This window comes from Camelus dromedarius, chromosome X (assembly GCF_036321535.1).
Source record: "Camelus dromedarius isolate mCamDro1 chromosome X, mCamDro1.pat, whole genome shotgun sequence".
Classification (NCBI taxonomy): Eukaryota; Metazoa; Chordata; class Mammalia; order Artiodactyla; family Camelidae; genus Camelus; species Camelus dromedarius.
Genome location: NC_087472.1, coordinates 64,289,230 through 64,305,444, shown reverse-complemented (window position 1 = coordinate 64,305,444; position 16,215 = coordinate 64,289,230). Strand labels below are relative to the sequence as shown.

General features: G+C 38.6%; 1 protein-coding gene across 1 annotated transcript in view; it reads right to left on the bottom strand.

Moving 5' to 3' along the window:
- EDA2R (ectodysplasin A2 receptor) overlaps positions 1-16,215 on the bottom strand; it is a 126,629-nt gene that overhangs the window by 97,361 nt on the left and 13,053 nt on the right. The window contains exons 2-3 of the mRNA XM_064483082.1: positions 2,924-3,060; positions 2,706-2,764 (exon numbers count right to left, since the gene is read on the bottom strand). The gene's annotated coding sequence lies outside the window, so the exon portion shown is untranslated. The remainder of the gene's footprint in view (positions 1-2,705; positions 2,765-2,923; positions 3,061-16,215) is intronic.

Below are 16,215 nucleotides of genomic sequence, written 5' to 3'. Positions count from 1 at the left end.
CACATACATAATATTTTTTAGGTTCCTTTCCATTATAGGTTAATACAAGATACTGAATGTAGTTCCCTGTGCTATACAGTAGGTCTTTGTTGTTTATCTTCTTTTTTAACATTTTTATTGATTTATTGTCAGTTTACAATGTTGTGTCAAATTCCAGTGTAGAGCACAACTTTTCAGTTATACATGAACATATATATATTCATTGTCACATTTTTTTCTCTGTGAGCTACCATAAGATCTTGTATATATTTCCCTGTGCTATACAGTATAGTCTTGTTTATCTATTCTACAATTTAGAAATCCCAGTCTATTTCTTCCCGCCCTCGGCCCTCTTGGCAACCACAAGTTTGTATTCTATGTCTGTGAGTCTATTTCTCTTTTGTATTTATGCTTTGTTTGTTTTTTGTTTTTTGTTTTTTGTTTTTTTTTTTTTTAGATTCCACATATGGGCGATCTCATATGGTATTTTTCTTTCTCTTTCTGGCGTACTTCACTTAGAATGACATTCTCCAGGAGCATCCATGTTGCTGCAAATGGCGTTATGTTGTCGGTTTTTATGGCTGAGTAGCATTCCATTGTATAAATATACCACATCTTCTTTATCCAGTCATTTGTTGATAGAAATTTAGGCTGTTTCCATGTCTTGGCTATTTTAAATAGTGCTGCTATGAGCATTGGGATGAAGGTGTCTTTTTGAAGTAGGGTTCCTTCTGGATATATCCCCAGGAGTGGGGTTCCTGGGTCATATGATAAGCCTATTCCTAGTCTTTTGAGGAATCTCCATACTGATTTCCACAGTGGCTGCACCAAATTGCATTTCCACCAGCAGTGAAGGAGGGTTCCCTTTTCTCCACAGCCTCTCCAGCATTTGTCATTTGTGGACTTTTGAATGATGGCCATTCTGACTGGTGTGAGGTGATACCTCATTGTAGTTTTGATGTGCATTTCTCTGATAATTAGTGATATTGAGCATTTTTTTCCTGTGTCTATTGATCATTTGTATGTTTTCCTTGGAGAACTGCTTGTTTAGGTCTTCTGCTCATTTTTGGATTGGGTTGTATACAGCTACAGTCATCAAGATAGCATGGTATTGGTACAAAAACAGACATATAGACCAATGGAACAGAACAGAGAACCCAGAAATGAACTCACAAACTTTTGGTCAAATAATCTTCAACAAAGGAGGCAAGAATATACAATGGAACAAAGACAGTCTATTCAGCAAATGGTGTTGGGAAAACTGGACAGCAGCATGTAAAGCAATGAAGCTAGAACACTCCCTTACACCACACACAAAAAGAAACTCAAAATGGATCAAAGACTTAAACATAAGACAAGATACAATAAACCTCCTAGAGGAAAATATAGGCAAAACATTATCTGACATACATCTCAAAAGTGTTCTCCTAGAACAGTCCACTGAAGCAATAGAAATAAAAGCAAGAATAAACAAATGGGACCTAATGAAACTCAAAAGCTTCTGCACAGCAAAGGAAACCGTTAGGTAAAACAAAAAGACAACCTATGGAATGGGAAAAAAATTTTTGCAAATGGAACCGACAAAGGCTTGATCTCCAGAATATATAAGCAGCTTATATGACTTAATAAGAAAGAAATAGTTTTGTTTTCTTTTAACATCCTTCCTGCTTAGCTTCTATGTTGATCCAATGGCACAAATAACTAACTCAATGAATCATATTTCAAAGAAGCTTTCCTCATTCCTTGGGATGTTAGAAAGACCTTAATCAATAAGGATCCTTGTGCACCCATATTATCTGCTTCAAGGTCAGCAATTTGACCAGGAGAAGGTCTTGCCTTTCCTCTTGGTCACTTCTTCTCCCCATCACTTATTACATTACTGGTGATGCTAGGTCCTGCTGGATTCTCCTGGTTAGTTATGCTTTCCAGTAGAAATCAGGGGAGAGTGAAAGGACTACTATTATTTGTTTTGTATCCTATGTAAGGGAGCTCATCTTATTTTTGTTGGCAGGATTGAGGCTGGGTCCACTTACCCATGTGGATCCCCCACCCATACTCCCCTCATAGCTGGCAGAAGTCCAATCTTCAGGTTCTAGACAAGTAATCTAAGGTAAAGGGTTTCTCTGACCTTCCCTTCACCAAAAGGGAGCCTGACCTGAAAGCAGGAAAGACAATTTCAGTTCCCTTCTGATGTATGAGATCTAACTTGGGGGCAAGCAAGAAACCTGAGGCTCCTGCTTACAATCCCTCCAATCATTGTTGCCAGAAGTGGGATATTTTATTTGGCCAGGCTCAGATAAAATGCTCACCCAGTTTGGGGAGAATCTGTTACTAGGGGAAGAGGGATAAGAACAATAGGGCTGATAAAAAAATTTTAAAAAGTAATTCCCACAGACAAGCCACTGCATGTGCTTTTCCCACTATATTAGTGTGTAGTGCAGGGTTAGGCAAACATTCTTTTCTTTCTTTCTTTCTTTCTTTTTTTTTTTTTTTTTGTCAAGGACGAAATAGCCAGTATTTGTAGGCTTTGTAGGCCATATGTTGTCTCTTTTACTTCTTCCTCTTTTTCTTCTTATTATAACTCTTTAAACATGTGAAAACGATTTTTAGCTCATGGGCCTGGCTGGTCATAGTTCGCTGAGTCCTAATTAAGTGACTCTAAAGAAGGATCCAGGCCCAGGTCATTTTGAAAGTAAACATGCTATAATATCTTAGGATCTACTCACCCGCATGCTGGAAGTAGTCAACTCTGCAGCTAACTTCATTCACAGAAATGGGGTAGATGCTTTAGTGAGCAAGGTAAGAAGGAAATAATATTAGAGTACTTAATTCGTATGAAGTGCCGTGCTAATTTTATATAACATCTCATTTAGTCCTCACAAAAACTTTATAAGATAGGTACTATTATTATCTCTATTTGAGAAATGAGAAAACTGAGACTTACAGAGATGAAGTAACTTGTCAAGTTCACTCAGTTAGAACATGACATAGGGTTCAAACACAAGTCTTTCTGGCAACCAACTGCAGTGGTGGTGTGGGTTCAGTACAGCAAGCATAGCAGTGGCAACAGCTGATACATCCCTAGGGTCACAAAAGTAAAGAAGTCATAATTATCTTCTGGGCATTATATCTGCATGAATGGAGTCAGCAGGTATTTTTACAGTTTCATATATCACACCATCCTTCAATAACCAGCATAGGAGTACTTTTCTGCCAGGCAATTTTAGCCAAAGAAGGTAAGTTATTTTAAAATATACCAAAGGCTGCTTGCTTCAGTGTTAGTAGTGCTGTATGTCTTTAAGCTTCTATGCTTGTGTTCTACATTGACTTAGAGGTAGAGAGAATTAACCCAAACTAAGTTTTGAAGCTACAGAATATTATTTTAATGAAGGTTGATAGCCAGGTAGACCTCCTCTCTCTGTTTCTCTGTTCCCGTATACAACAGAGAGCATGAAGTAGATGGCAGATTGATGTGTTTTCAGTAGTGTCTTCTTTTGACAATGATAAATTTGTAGATTTTGAAGCACATCCTTCCAAAAATAAACTAGCATATATCCTCTCAATTCATCTGGCACTGAGTTTTCTGCTTTACCTCCTGAGGTCTGGCTGAGGCTACAAAATAAAGGAAATGAAAGAAACATTTATTTAATGTGCACCTCCTGTGTGCCAGGCTCTTACCTAAAACAACTCTGTAAGTTAAACAGTATTATCTCCCCATTTAAATTGTATTGGTTTGTATGTATGTGTTAAGCTCATCATTATTCCCATTTCTGAGGAAGGTGAGACTTAGAGAGAGGAAGTGACTTGCTCAATGTCATACAGCTTGGCCAGAGTCAAGATATAACATAAAGTCAGTCAGACACCCAAACTCTGTTTTTAAAATTCCATGCTCATCAGTAATTGTTCTGTGGTCTCTACAACTTCTGGGCAAGAGGAAGGAATAGTTTATGTTTATGAAGTTTTAACATCTACATTTTAGCCCCTTTAGAGTCCCTGAAATTTTGGGTGGTATGGAGTACAGTGAGCCATGAGGCTTTTTTTTTCCCATGTGATGTACCCCTTTCGAAGACCCACTTGTTCCTTGTGAGCTCACTGTTTTACCCATAACTGGGCCATGTGTGGTAACTGCCCCAGCTTACCTCTACCATATTTTGGCCCTCTTACAGTCGTCATGCCTGGACCTATGATGTGGTGTACCCCAAGGCAGAATCTGTAAAATTCCTCTCAGGAAAGTCCAGGCCCTTCCTTAGGACATAGAAGAGTAAAAGAATTAAGATATATAACACTTAAAGAAAAGAGACAAGGAAAGAGGGAGAAAGGAAGGGAGGGAAGGAATGAGTGAGTAAGAGAGGGAGGGAATATAAATGAGAATATACAATAATAAATAATAGTTTCATTTATTTTCTTTCTATATAAACACTATAGTTTTGCCTGCTTTTAAATTTTATATGAATAGAATCATATACTATGTTGTCTTTTGTATCTTGCTTCTTTCACACAATATTATGAATGTGAGATTCAGTCAAGATATTGGATATAGAGTTATTCATTCATTCTTGTTGCCAGGCATCATTTTCTTGTACAAATATTCAAAACATAGTATAATCTATGAATTTATATGTTTCTTTTATTTAGAGTCATGCTAATCATCTATCTAATACCCCTATTTTAGTTTATGTGCTGTGGAAGTGAGTATGAGCCTTAATTTCTTCATCAGTAAAGTAGAGATAACAGAAGTAGCTAACTAAGCAGTTTGTTGTGAGAATTAAGATAAGGCAGAGATAAGTTTAGCATGCACAGAGCCTGCCTGGATGGTGCTCTGTTTCCTCCACAATGAGGAGTTTTAATGCACAGAACATGTGGCTTTGGAACCAGATATTTGGCATTAATTTCTATTTCCATTGTCTCTCTTGCTTTTTTCAAGTCTCAATTTGCTCATCTGTAAGATGGAGATTAATAATATTCCCCAATCTTCACAATATATACAAATATTGAATCATGATATACACATGAAACTAATATAATGTGATATGTCAATTATATCTCAATAAAAAATCTCCCAATCAAGTTTTGTTATGGAATTCTTATTAAAATACCTGGCATATGGTGAGCATTTGGCAGAGTTGATTTTATTTAGACATTCTAGGCTGTGATGTTTAGAAACCACCCCATACCTATGGTGAGAGAGTACCAATCTTGCAGCTTAGCACAGAGAGGTAGCACTGAGACTCTGTGTGTGTGTGTTGAGGGGGAGAGGGATGTGTGGGAATGAAACAGAAAGAAATAGGCTATTTTCCTGTGGCCTTATCTAACCTTGCCTAGAAACAGGGAGAGAGGACCCTTTCAGAAGTGGAGTCTGAAAAAAAAAAGGCTAACCCAAGACTTTTTTTTCTCTGAATAGGGGATTCTAATGAGTCAGTGATCTAAAGAAAATGTTTTTACTGTTACATTTGTCTTAGTGTGACAACCAGAAGCGAACTGCACAGCACTGAATCTTGGAGAGTTGTATGCTGGTCAATCAGAAACAGTTTTGCCAGATGTTATTATTGCATAAAACCTCTTTCTTCCTCCTCAGGAAATTGACTCAACCTGTCAGTACTTTCTGTTTGCCTGACTGATAAGGAGGGTGAGGCCTGGATTACTTTTATTCCCTCCCCACTAAATGATTTTTATCCTAGTGGGGTGAGTTATGTTTTACTTTTTCCATGTCTTAGAAGCCAGAGCCTGGACATTCTCCACTGAACTGGTCATCCTTAACAAATATCAAATCCTAAAGATAGTTCTGGCTTTTTCTCAACATTCTTCCTTCTCCATAGTTTCCCACCTGGCTGTACTCCACCCTGATCTATCCCCTAGACATGAATAAAACAGCTGTTCAGAAACTGTGATGTTGCAGAGTATTAAATACCAATTTATGGTCAAAGAGAGGCCTCAAGAAAGGCTCTGGCTTGCCAGAGATTCAAGAGGCTTGACTCTTCCATTAGCTCACCTTTGATAAGTCACTCCCTTTTTCTGGTCCTCAGCTTCTCCATTTCTCAAATGGAAATAATAATCCTTTCCTGGCTCTCAGAGCATTGCTGATAGCTGTAAAAAAACTTCTTCAAAATGACAGCCTTCTGAACGTATAAGGTATAATAACAACAATCAACATTTATTAAGTGACTTATTAAGTGTTTACTATAAACTAGGCACTCTGAAGAGCTCTTTATACATAATATCTTATTTATCCCTCACAACATGAGGGAAAAAAGATTACTATACTAAATGTATTAAAGAAGTAGTTGAGGCTCAGAGAGGTGAAGTTACTTGCCCCAAATCATATGGCTAGTAAATAGGAGAACCAGGTTTAAAGCAAGAAAGTTGTACTATAGAGTCTACACTCTTAATCACTTGCTGCACTGCCTCTTTGATGTTGTTAATACATTACTCATTCATTGCCATTTGCTAAAGTCCAGCTCAAGTCCATATGTTCCAGAAAGCCTGTCTAACCAATCCAGCCATTAGTATATACTCCCTCTACTGAGTTGTTATTTATGGTATATGATTAATTTGATGTCTAGCCCTATTGCCTTATCACCTCTATATTATTGTTACTCTAATTTCCTCACATATATATTAAACTCCCTTGAACACACTTCATATCTTATACCTTGGTATCCCCCACAGTATCAGGGACAAGGTAGAATCACAAACTCTTGGAAGAGGAAAGGATTTGAAAGATCTTTTAACCAGGGCTCTTTTTTCAGTAGTTGTCCAACTAAGGTAAATAATTTTAAAAAGTAATAAAACCAGGAAGTTAATCTTTCATCCTCCTAGAGATGCATATTTTTTAAAGTTAATACAGCTCATGAGTTGTTTGTCCATTTGTGCATTCATTTATTTGACCAACAATGCTGTGGTATCAGATGCTATGATAAGCAGTAAATTGAAACAGTCAAAACACAGATGAATCAAAACAAAGTCCTTGCCCTCAGGGAAGTTACAACTTAATAGAGGAAAGTAGATGTGTATGTTAATATGTGATCAACATATTTAAGAAACTGTTTCAGAATTTAAAGAAATGTTCATAGGTAGAGGTGGGAGAATACAAGAAGGATACATCAGTTCTAACTGGGACAAAGGGTAACACAGTCATGGAAATCTTCCTTGAGGAGGTGAGCTGTCGAGTACATGCTTATTAGAAGGTCAAGGTAAGGGAGCATTTCCAGTAAAGAAAGTAGCACAAGCTATTTGACATGGAAATGTGAAATCATTCAAGAACTGTTACTCCACACTAAATAATTTGGACTTTATCCTATAAACATTAGGGATCCACTAGAGGATCATTCTAGCACCAGTTTAGAGACTAGGCTAAAGTCCGGGAACATGGCTGCAGGAGGCAAGGAGATCAATTAAAAGACCCTGTAGATGAAGGGAGAACCAATTAAAAGACTACATAGATGAAAGTCTATGGCAGCATAAACTAGCTAAGGCAGCAGCAAGGTAGAGGGCACAGACAGGACAAATATTAACAAGAGAGAATAAGTAGGGCTTAGTTGCTAGTTAGACATACAGGGAGTGAGCAAAAGAGAGGAATCTAAAATTATGCATGTACAGGTTGATGTTGCTGCTTGGGTGACTGGATAAGTGATGGTGTCATTTAGTGAATGAATAACAAAGGATGAAAGGGCAAAATTGGAGGAAACAATTATAAGGGCAGGTTTGGACACAGTAAGTTTGAGACTGAAGTCAGGACAAAATGCTGGGCTGTGAACTTGGAATTGTTATTTCTAATACTTATCAAGTACCTATTATGTGCCCAGCACTTCACAAGCATTATCTTATTTAATCTTCACAAAGATCTTATGATTTAGGAAGCACTGCAGTCCTCTTTTTACTGAGGAGAAACCAAGGCTTATGAGAGTTTAAGTAAGTCACACAACAAGTAAGTGGCAGAGCCAGGATTTAAATCCTGGTCAGTCTGGCTTTAGTGCCTGCATTTTCATCACCGCTGTGAATGAAGTATTGGCATTGTATTGGCATTGTATTGGCTTATCCAAGGTACACATGTAGACTGAGAAAAGAGGAAGGCCAAGGAGTGAAATCTCCAGGACCAAGAACCTTTCAGGTGCATGAAAAACAAAAGCCTACAGAGGGGACTGAGAAGGAATAATCGGAGAGACAGGAGGAGAAGCAGGCATGAAAGATATGGCAGAAGCCAAGAGAGTACAGAACTTCATGAGAAAAGGTGGATGCCAGAGTTAAAAGATACAGGGCAGGGGGTCAAGTAAACAAGATTGCTGCAAAGAGATCTCTGGATCCAGCTTACCCAGCTATAAGGACGAGGTTGTTGGTGACCTGTATCAGAGCACTCTTAGATAGAGGAGTGGGGAGAGTGGGAGGTGGCATGCAGTGTGGGTTGTAGAGTGAGGAAATTTAGAGACTGAGGTGAGACTCCTTTGTTGAGGTACTCATCTATAAAGGGAAGGGGAGAGACAGGATTACAGTTTGAGAGAGATTCAGTGTAAAGAGATTTTTCTTCCAATTAGAGTTGGATAAGTAGTTTGAGGAGTCAGTGAAGATATGGAATACCTGATGTGGGGAATGGGAAGGGGGCTTGACCAGGGACATTTTAAAAAGACTGCCAAGTGTAGCACTGAGAGCCCAGCTAAGGATGGAGTGCACAGATTTGTAGGACCCTAATATACCTTGCTGCATGGTATCCATAGCTTCACAACTATACTGTGAGAAAGGAGCACACAGCAAGGGTTCTCAAAGTTTCCCCACCCCAACACTCCTGAATAGTGTGACAGGAACAATAATTAACAATTTCTAAGTACTTATCATCTTCCAGGCACTATTTTAAATGCTTTACATATAAAGCATTTAGTTAATTCATTTAACACTTGCAACAACTCTGGGGTTTAAGAATCTATTTTATTCTCATTTTACAGATAAAGAAACTAAAATGCAGAGGTTATCTACACTGCTAGCAAACTGAGGAACCAGGATTCAAGCACAGGTTGTCTGAATATGAGTCCACACTTGTAACTACAACACTACCACTGTGGCTTATTATAGGGCAGAGATTATCAATCCAGGCTACGGTGGATGTGAAACAAAATCTCTGGGAAGGATTTATACTGACTTTGAACATTCTTTCTTCATTTAACCTTACTCCTCTGGTTCCACCATCCTGGATATTCTGAGACAGCCCTTGGCTGAGAATCATTTATCATCATGAGTGTATGTAAAATACAAGGGGACTACATCATTGTTAGGGTTAATATGATGTATTGTGGGGTCTAGGCTGTATAGGGAAAGAGGTAGAACCATACAGGATTAATTGATTACGTAGAACTACCAGGGTAATCAGACTGATGTTAAAGAGAAAGAAAATACATTGGGTAGGAACCAAGGAGAAAGCTAAAAGGACATAAAGTTGTGGTCCAAGTAAGAAAATGTTATTTAAGATTCTGTAAGTGGATCAATTCCAGGTGATGACAAGATCCAGGGTTACCCTGAAATCAAGATGATATTCATTTTTTTTAGTAGCCAAATCACACTCCTTATTCATACAGAGTTTTTTGACAGCAAAGACTCCTAAATTAAAAAGTTTACACACACATACTGGGCTATGGCATGCCTCTTTCAATCTGAACTTAGATAACTGTATTTTTGTATTCAGATGAAGAATTTTACTTTATAATCATTACTATATTTGTCTTAATTAGATCAGCTTGTGAACATATTTTTTAGACCATCCCCCCTGTCATCAAGCTTGTTTGCTCCTCCTTCCAGCTACATAACATGCCCACACTGGACAAACACACCTTCCAGATTTGCCTCCAAGTAGGAATTAAATAAATAATATTAATTGAGCAAGTCAATTAAAGAAAAAAATTTCTCAGTACCCTCACGTGCAAAGTCCTATATTAGATGCTACTGAAAGGGTACAAAATAAAGAAGTATTCAGTCCACCAATTAACAAATGTCATGATAAGATTCACTCTGGGAGAAATGCTAAGAGATGAGGCATTGGCATTATTAAGCGCCTACAATATGCTAGGCAGTAAACTAGGCAAGTTGCCTATGGTGGCTCATTTAATTGTCACAATAACTATGTGTGACATATATGGAAACTAAGTCTCACAGGTAATAAACATTTTAAAGTCACCAAGAGACCTAAGGCATAGAATTGAAACTAGTTCTTTCTGGTCCTAAAGTTCATCTTTACATTACAGCACAGGAAGGAAAATAAAATGCCTGCATTTGGGCAGCTCAGAGCCTAATTGGAAAAATAATTGTTCTCTAATTATTTCATATAAAAGTTTTAAGGGATAAATTGTCTCTTCCCAAAGGAAGTGACAACCATCTTTGCCAAACTAGGAGTTAAGTGTAGTAATTAAAAACGCTGATTACAGAGTCAGACAACACTGGATTCATCTATGAGACATAAGTTAAGTTCTTACTATGCAATGGGGACAATATACATAGATATAAACAGATATATGAAATCCCTGTTTTGATGGTGCTTACAGTCTGGTAGAGGAGAAAGGCAATAAATAAGTCAATCAATTAAGACACTTTCAAAATGATATCAACTATAGGAAAGAAAGAAGTGAAGGAAGGAAGGATGGAAGGAAAGAAGAAGGAAGGATGACAGAAAGAAAGAAGGAAAGAAAGGAAGGAAGAAAGAAAGAAAGGAGGAAGGAAGGAAGGAAAGGAAGGCAGGAAGGAAGAAAAGGAAAGAAAGAAAAAGAAAGAAGGAAATAGAAAGAAAGAAGCAGAGTCAGGAAAAATAGAGTGACAGAGGTGTGTGTATATGTATGCTATTTCACATATTTAGAGAAAAAGAAAGCCTCAAAGTGACATCTGAATTGAGATTTGAATAATGTGAAGGAGTCAGCCATGAGACTCAATCTGGGGGAATAGAGTTCCTTGCAGACGTTATAGCAGGTGTAAAGACTATGAGGTGGGAACGAATTTGAACTATCTGAGGAACAGCAAGAAATATTATATTGAGCAAGTTAATTAAATCTTGTTCTCGGCATCATTTGTTTGTTAAATTCATGGCTCTCTACTGTGACTTTAGCAAGAAAGCCAATGGGCTGGAGCAGGCTGAAGGAGGGGAGGAATAGTGCTAGATGAGATTTGTGATATTGGCAAGAGTTTATTTTTCCTCTTCTGTAAAATGGGAATAACAATAGTACTTAAAAAGGCTAGAGTAAGGAAAAATAAGATAATGCATGTTAAAAGCTTGACACAATCTGGCAGATGGTAAGTGCTCAAAAACTGATAAATGCCATCATTGTTATTATTATCAGGCTGACTATGCCTATTTTGCCACACAAGTGGCAAGGTTTGAATTAGAGGCATGACTCAGGCAGGCAGCCTTCTTGTGAAGCAGGCAGAGACCAGAGCATTAGCAAGATGAGGCAGCCAGAAATAGGAAGTAACATCTGCATCCTTCAATGGCACAAACAGACTAGACTGGTGTCATACAGAGTGACCCATATTCAGGATGGGGAAGAAAGACTGAGACACTGTCAACAGGATTGAAGACCACTACACTATGATGGTTCATGGGATGGATAGCACTTGCCTGAGAGTTAGGAGGCTTTATCTTCTCTTCTGTAAAATGGAATAACAACTACTTCACTTAATTCATAAGATTAATGAAAGCACTTAGTGCACACTTGACATGTAACAGGGACTGAAAACATTTTTTGTTGTTGTTTTCTTCCTGCTTCCTTCCATCCTCAGGTTGGAAAACAAAAGCCACTTATCTACTGTAAGAACTGGTTGTGCATGAAGGGGCATTGTGGGCTATAGAACTCTGTTGTTATACCATATATGCCACATAGATACAAATCACAATTGCTAGATGACATTTAGGACAATTGCTCATACTTCCTCTGTTTTCATCCTCACTTGTTTGTTAAATGCATGGCTCTTTATGCTGACTCCAGCCCACTGGCTATGATCCTGCCAGAATTAAGAATTCTTCCATATTTTCTCCTTCCTGCATTTGTCCCCTGACTTGCCTACAGTTTGGTTTTCCAAGACTCTCTGGTCCTCTGTGTTTCCTTATTGTTTAAAGGGAGGATGAGAATTTCCAGGCCCCAAAGAATCTACCCTTATTCTTCCTTCCATACTGGGGCAGGGAAGCAAGAGAATGGATTGTGAGCATCTGTCTATATAGGGTCCCCACCATCAAAACAGGGCCGCATTTTTCATTGCATGAATGTTCACTGTCCCTGGATCCATCTAACAGGGAAGGTGACTCAATACTAAGCCTACTCATCTCACCACCCCCCAAACACACACATAGATTTATTTATTTATTTTTACTTAAGAGGTAAGTGGGTATAAGGGAAAAGACATCTTTGGTACTTCTTGCTTGAAGCCAGAATTGGTCTGCACTACAGGGAAGAGATCATTTTAAATTTGGAGAAATTAGTGCCAGCTATTACCAAAGTTAAGAAAGCAGAGCCAGGAGGAATGATGCAAGAGGATACACATAATTATGACTACTTTCTGAAGCAATATTAGGTATAAATAAGAAATTAGAATGTATTTTGAATCAGGAGATTTAGTCTGTGTCCAACTACTAGCTGAACCTCCTTTCTGTCCTCCAGTCCAGAGGTAAACAACCTTGGCTTGAAATCCCTGGAAAAATAAATTAACCATCTGGGTCACTGGTGCTTGGGAATGTATTTTGACATAAACCAGAATATTAAAGAAAAGTATATCAACCACATTATTCTAGGTGGATGGCAGTTTGTGGTTTGATAGCTTTATGCAAACAGTAGCCAGTAGACTTTGGGCTCCAATAAACAGATCCCCAGTCCACTAAACAGCACTGAGGAAACTACAGCATTTTGAGTCTGAATAAGGAAAAGACTTTCTGTAAATGCATTTGTTTTATTTTTCTGTACCTCACTTAGGCTGTTTATGTACAGGGTTTATGTGTAACTGTGGCTTGCTAAGATTGTCGCAAGTGTGTATAAGCAGTTTACTTTGATATGGAACTCAAATCAATATGATGACAAAGAGTCTGCTATATATCATCTTGTGAAAAGAGTCAGAAATGGAAGTTCAGGAAAAACATGAAATGAACTGGATCCTTAGAAAAGAGGTAAAATGGGATTGTAAATCATCAATTTTAAATTCCAGTAAGAAATAGGAACTGGCTGAAGCTCAGAATATACTGGAAATTAACCAGCAGGTTTTGGGGGATTACATATAAACTAAGTTGTCTGACAACTTCAAAAAGCAACTATTTCTGGTATAATAAAGAGATAGTGTTTTAGGCATTTCACCGTTGTTACAAGGCAATGGTGCTGGTATCAACTTTCTAGAAGGCAATTTTGCAACATGTAATAAAATATGTTAGAAACATTCATGGGCTTTGATCTAGTAATCCCCATTCTGAGAATCCATTCTAAGGAACCATAAAAAAGTTATAGACATACCTGTATGCATAAAGATGTTCATTATAATAGTAACATATTGCAAACAATCTCACCGTCCAGTGAATCTTTTCAGGTTTAAGTAAATCATAGCATGATGGGGTATTATGCAGCTATTCAAATTATGTTTACATGGAGCTTTAAAATCAAGATTAGACTACATTTCTCATATAAAGTTACATAAAAATCATACAACTATAGATATAATTTGATTGCAACTATGTAAACATTTATATATATATATATATATATATATATATATATATATATATATATAAGGAAACATACCTAAACATTAATGATAATTATCATTGTTCAGTAAGACTATGGATTTTTATTTCCTCCTTTAATTTTTATATTTTTTGAATTGTCTATGGTGAGCATATATTGATGAGACAATCGGGAAAAAAAAGGCTATCTATATGAGTTTTAATGAAAACAATGGCTCCTTGAAAGTTTTATTTTTTTAAGTTGGAATATGTTGGGATGGAAAAGGGAGTTCCTAGGAAAGAGAGTCTGAAGTGGAACTAGTTAGCTGCTGTCCAATCTCTCCCTATAAATAGAGAACTGAGTCTTCCAGAGGCACATACAGTGACCTGAAAATATGGACACAAGTTGTATACATACCACTTCAGCTTCTCCCAAGTTCCTTGTGAAGTTTGAAGAAGACATCATTCAACTCATTGGTCATCTAATCTAGCTAATCATGAACATGCATTAGAGGACTTTTGTGTCATTCAAATTAAACTCAGGTATCTGACCTAGGATTAAATTACTCAGGGATCTTGAGCAGCATGAGCAATTGAGTTTTCTCACATGTCCTAGAGCAGAACCTAGTATCTGTAGCCTAAAGAGACCTAATTCTATGGTCCACTATTAGACTGAATGAACTGGAAAAAATATTTTATCTTGGTCAAGTATTACATTTGGTGAAAACGTCAGTTGTCCATGTGTTATAATCAGAATAACCACTTCCATAGGTCCTTTCTGCCAATCAGCCCATGGTCGGGTGAAATAATGTGGTCAGCTTGTGGGGAAAATCTTAGCCAGCTCAATCCACTGACTCTGTAGTCAATTTCTTTCTGCTCTTGAATCCTGTGGCTATTGCTCAAAAATCAAGGTAAAAGATTACCACTGCCTGTGTAAGCCTTTGTAGACTCTTGCCACTAAGAGAACATTATTGACCAGACCCTGATCATATGGGAGTATCTTGCCACCTGTTCTAAAATGGATGTAGTAACAACAAATAATAATAACGGTTAGACAACCACCTCCTGACAGCTGGATCTATTAACAAAAGATCCCATTCCCTTAAAATATGAGTGGGAAAACATATGGAGATGTTCATTTTAAAATCACACACTTAGAATAAGAAGAGAAAGGAAAGCTTTTAAAAAAAAGGATACCACTACCATATACAGAAGAAATAATAGATTAGAAATCAGAAGGAAAGAAAAATTTACTAGCTAACTAGTAAAAATGGAGAGGGAGATCAAGATGGTGGAGTACAGGACTTTGAGCTCACCTTCCCTCACAAGCACATCAAAAATACATCTACAGGTGGAGCAACTCTCTCTGAAAACAAACTGGAGATTGGCAGAAGAGCTCTTTTACAACTGAGATTGTAAAGAAGATCCATACAGAGACAGGAAGCAAGGGAGAAGTGATCAGGTAGGGAATCAAAGCCCCTAGCAGAGGACAAAGATGAGGCGGGGAATATCATGAGATTAAGGTTCTTCCCTGGGGTGAGAGGGGTTCAATCCACATATAGGGTACTCCAGGCTTGAGGTCCAACACTGGGAAGATCAGTCCCCTTAACTGGTATGAAAACTAGTGGGACTTACCAGAGGGCTGTAAGAAACCAAGATTTTGTTCATAAAGAATGCATGCACACACTTGCTCAGTCCCAGGAACAACGTGGAGGAAGCAGACTGAAAATGTCTGGGGCTATAGCTGCTTTCCCATGACTGCCTCAGAAAACACCCCAGTTTTTGCACTGGGTGCCTGCTCCAGCTCCCCTTGCTCCCTCGTAGTTCTCCACTAAGGAGAAGGCTGTCATTGCCAAGGAGAGTTCACACACTTAGAAAGAACACAACCAGCTTTGACATCATCCTGACTCTGAACAGGGTGAAGGCAACCATTACCAGCACAAATGTAGAGGCAGCAGGTAGAAAACTGCCTCGATCTCTGACTGACTAGCCAGGATCATTCCACTGTAGGCCCCAGCCTGCACTGGGTGCTGCTTCCAGCCCCTCTTGCTCTGGCATCGCTCTTCATTGGGGTGGAAGTGCCATTGCCAAGGAGAATGCATTCAGATCTGGCCCTGCCAGATCACATGTGAAGGCGGCAGTTTGAGAATCCCTGGGGCTCTGACTGGCTTGTAAAGATTGCCCTAGTGTATGCCCCACCCACACAAGGCACCCACTCTGTCCCTTACTGCTCCAGCACTGCTCCCCACTGGGGTAGAGGTGCCATTTCAGGTGTTGGGGAGTGCACAAACTTGAAGGAAGTGGATCCAGCTTGGACTTGACTCTGGCTCTGAATGGGGAAAGGTTGGCTCTTGCTAGCCCATGGAAACAGTAGACTGGAAACTGCCTGGGGCTTTCACTTGTTTGCCAGGACTGTCCCAGCATACACCCAGGGTGCACTGGGTACCTGCTTCAGCCCCTCTTACTCCAGTGCTGCTCTACAAGGTGGGGTGCTGTTTCAGGGGGGTAGAGAGGGGAGAGTCTATACTTAGAGGGAATGGAACCAGCTTGGACTGGACCCTCAGGGCTACTTC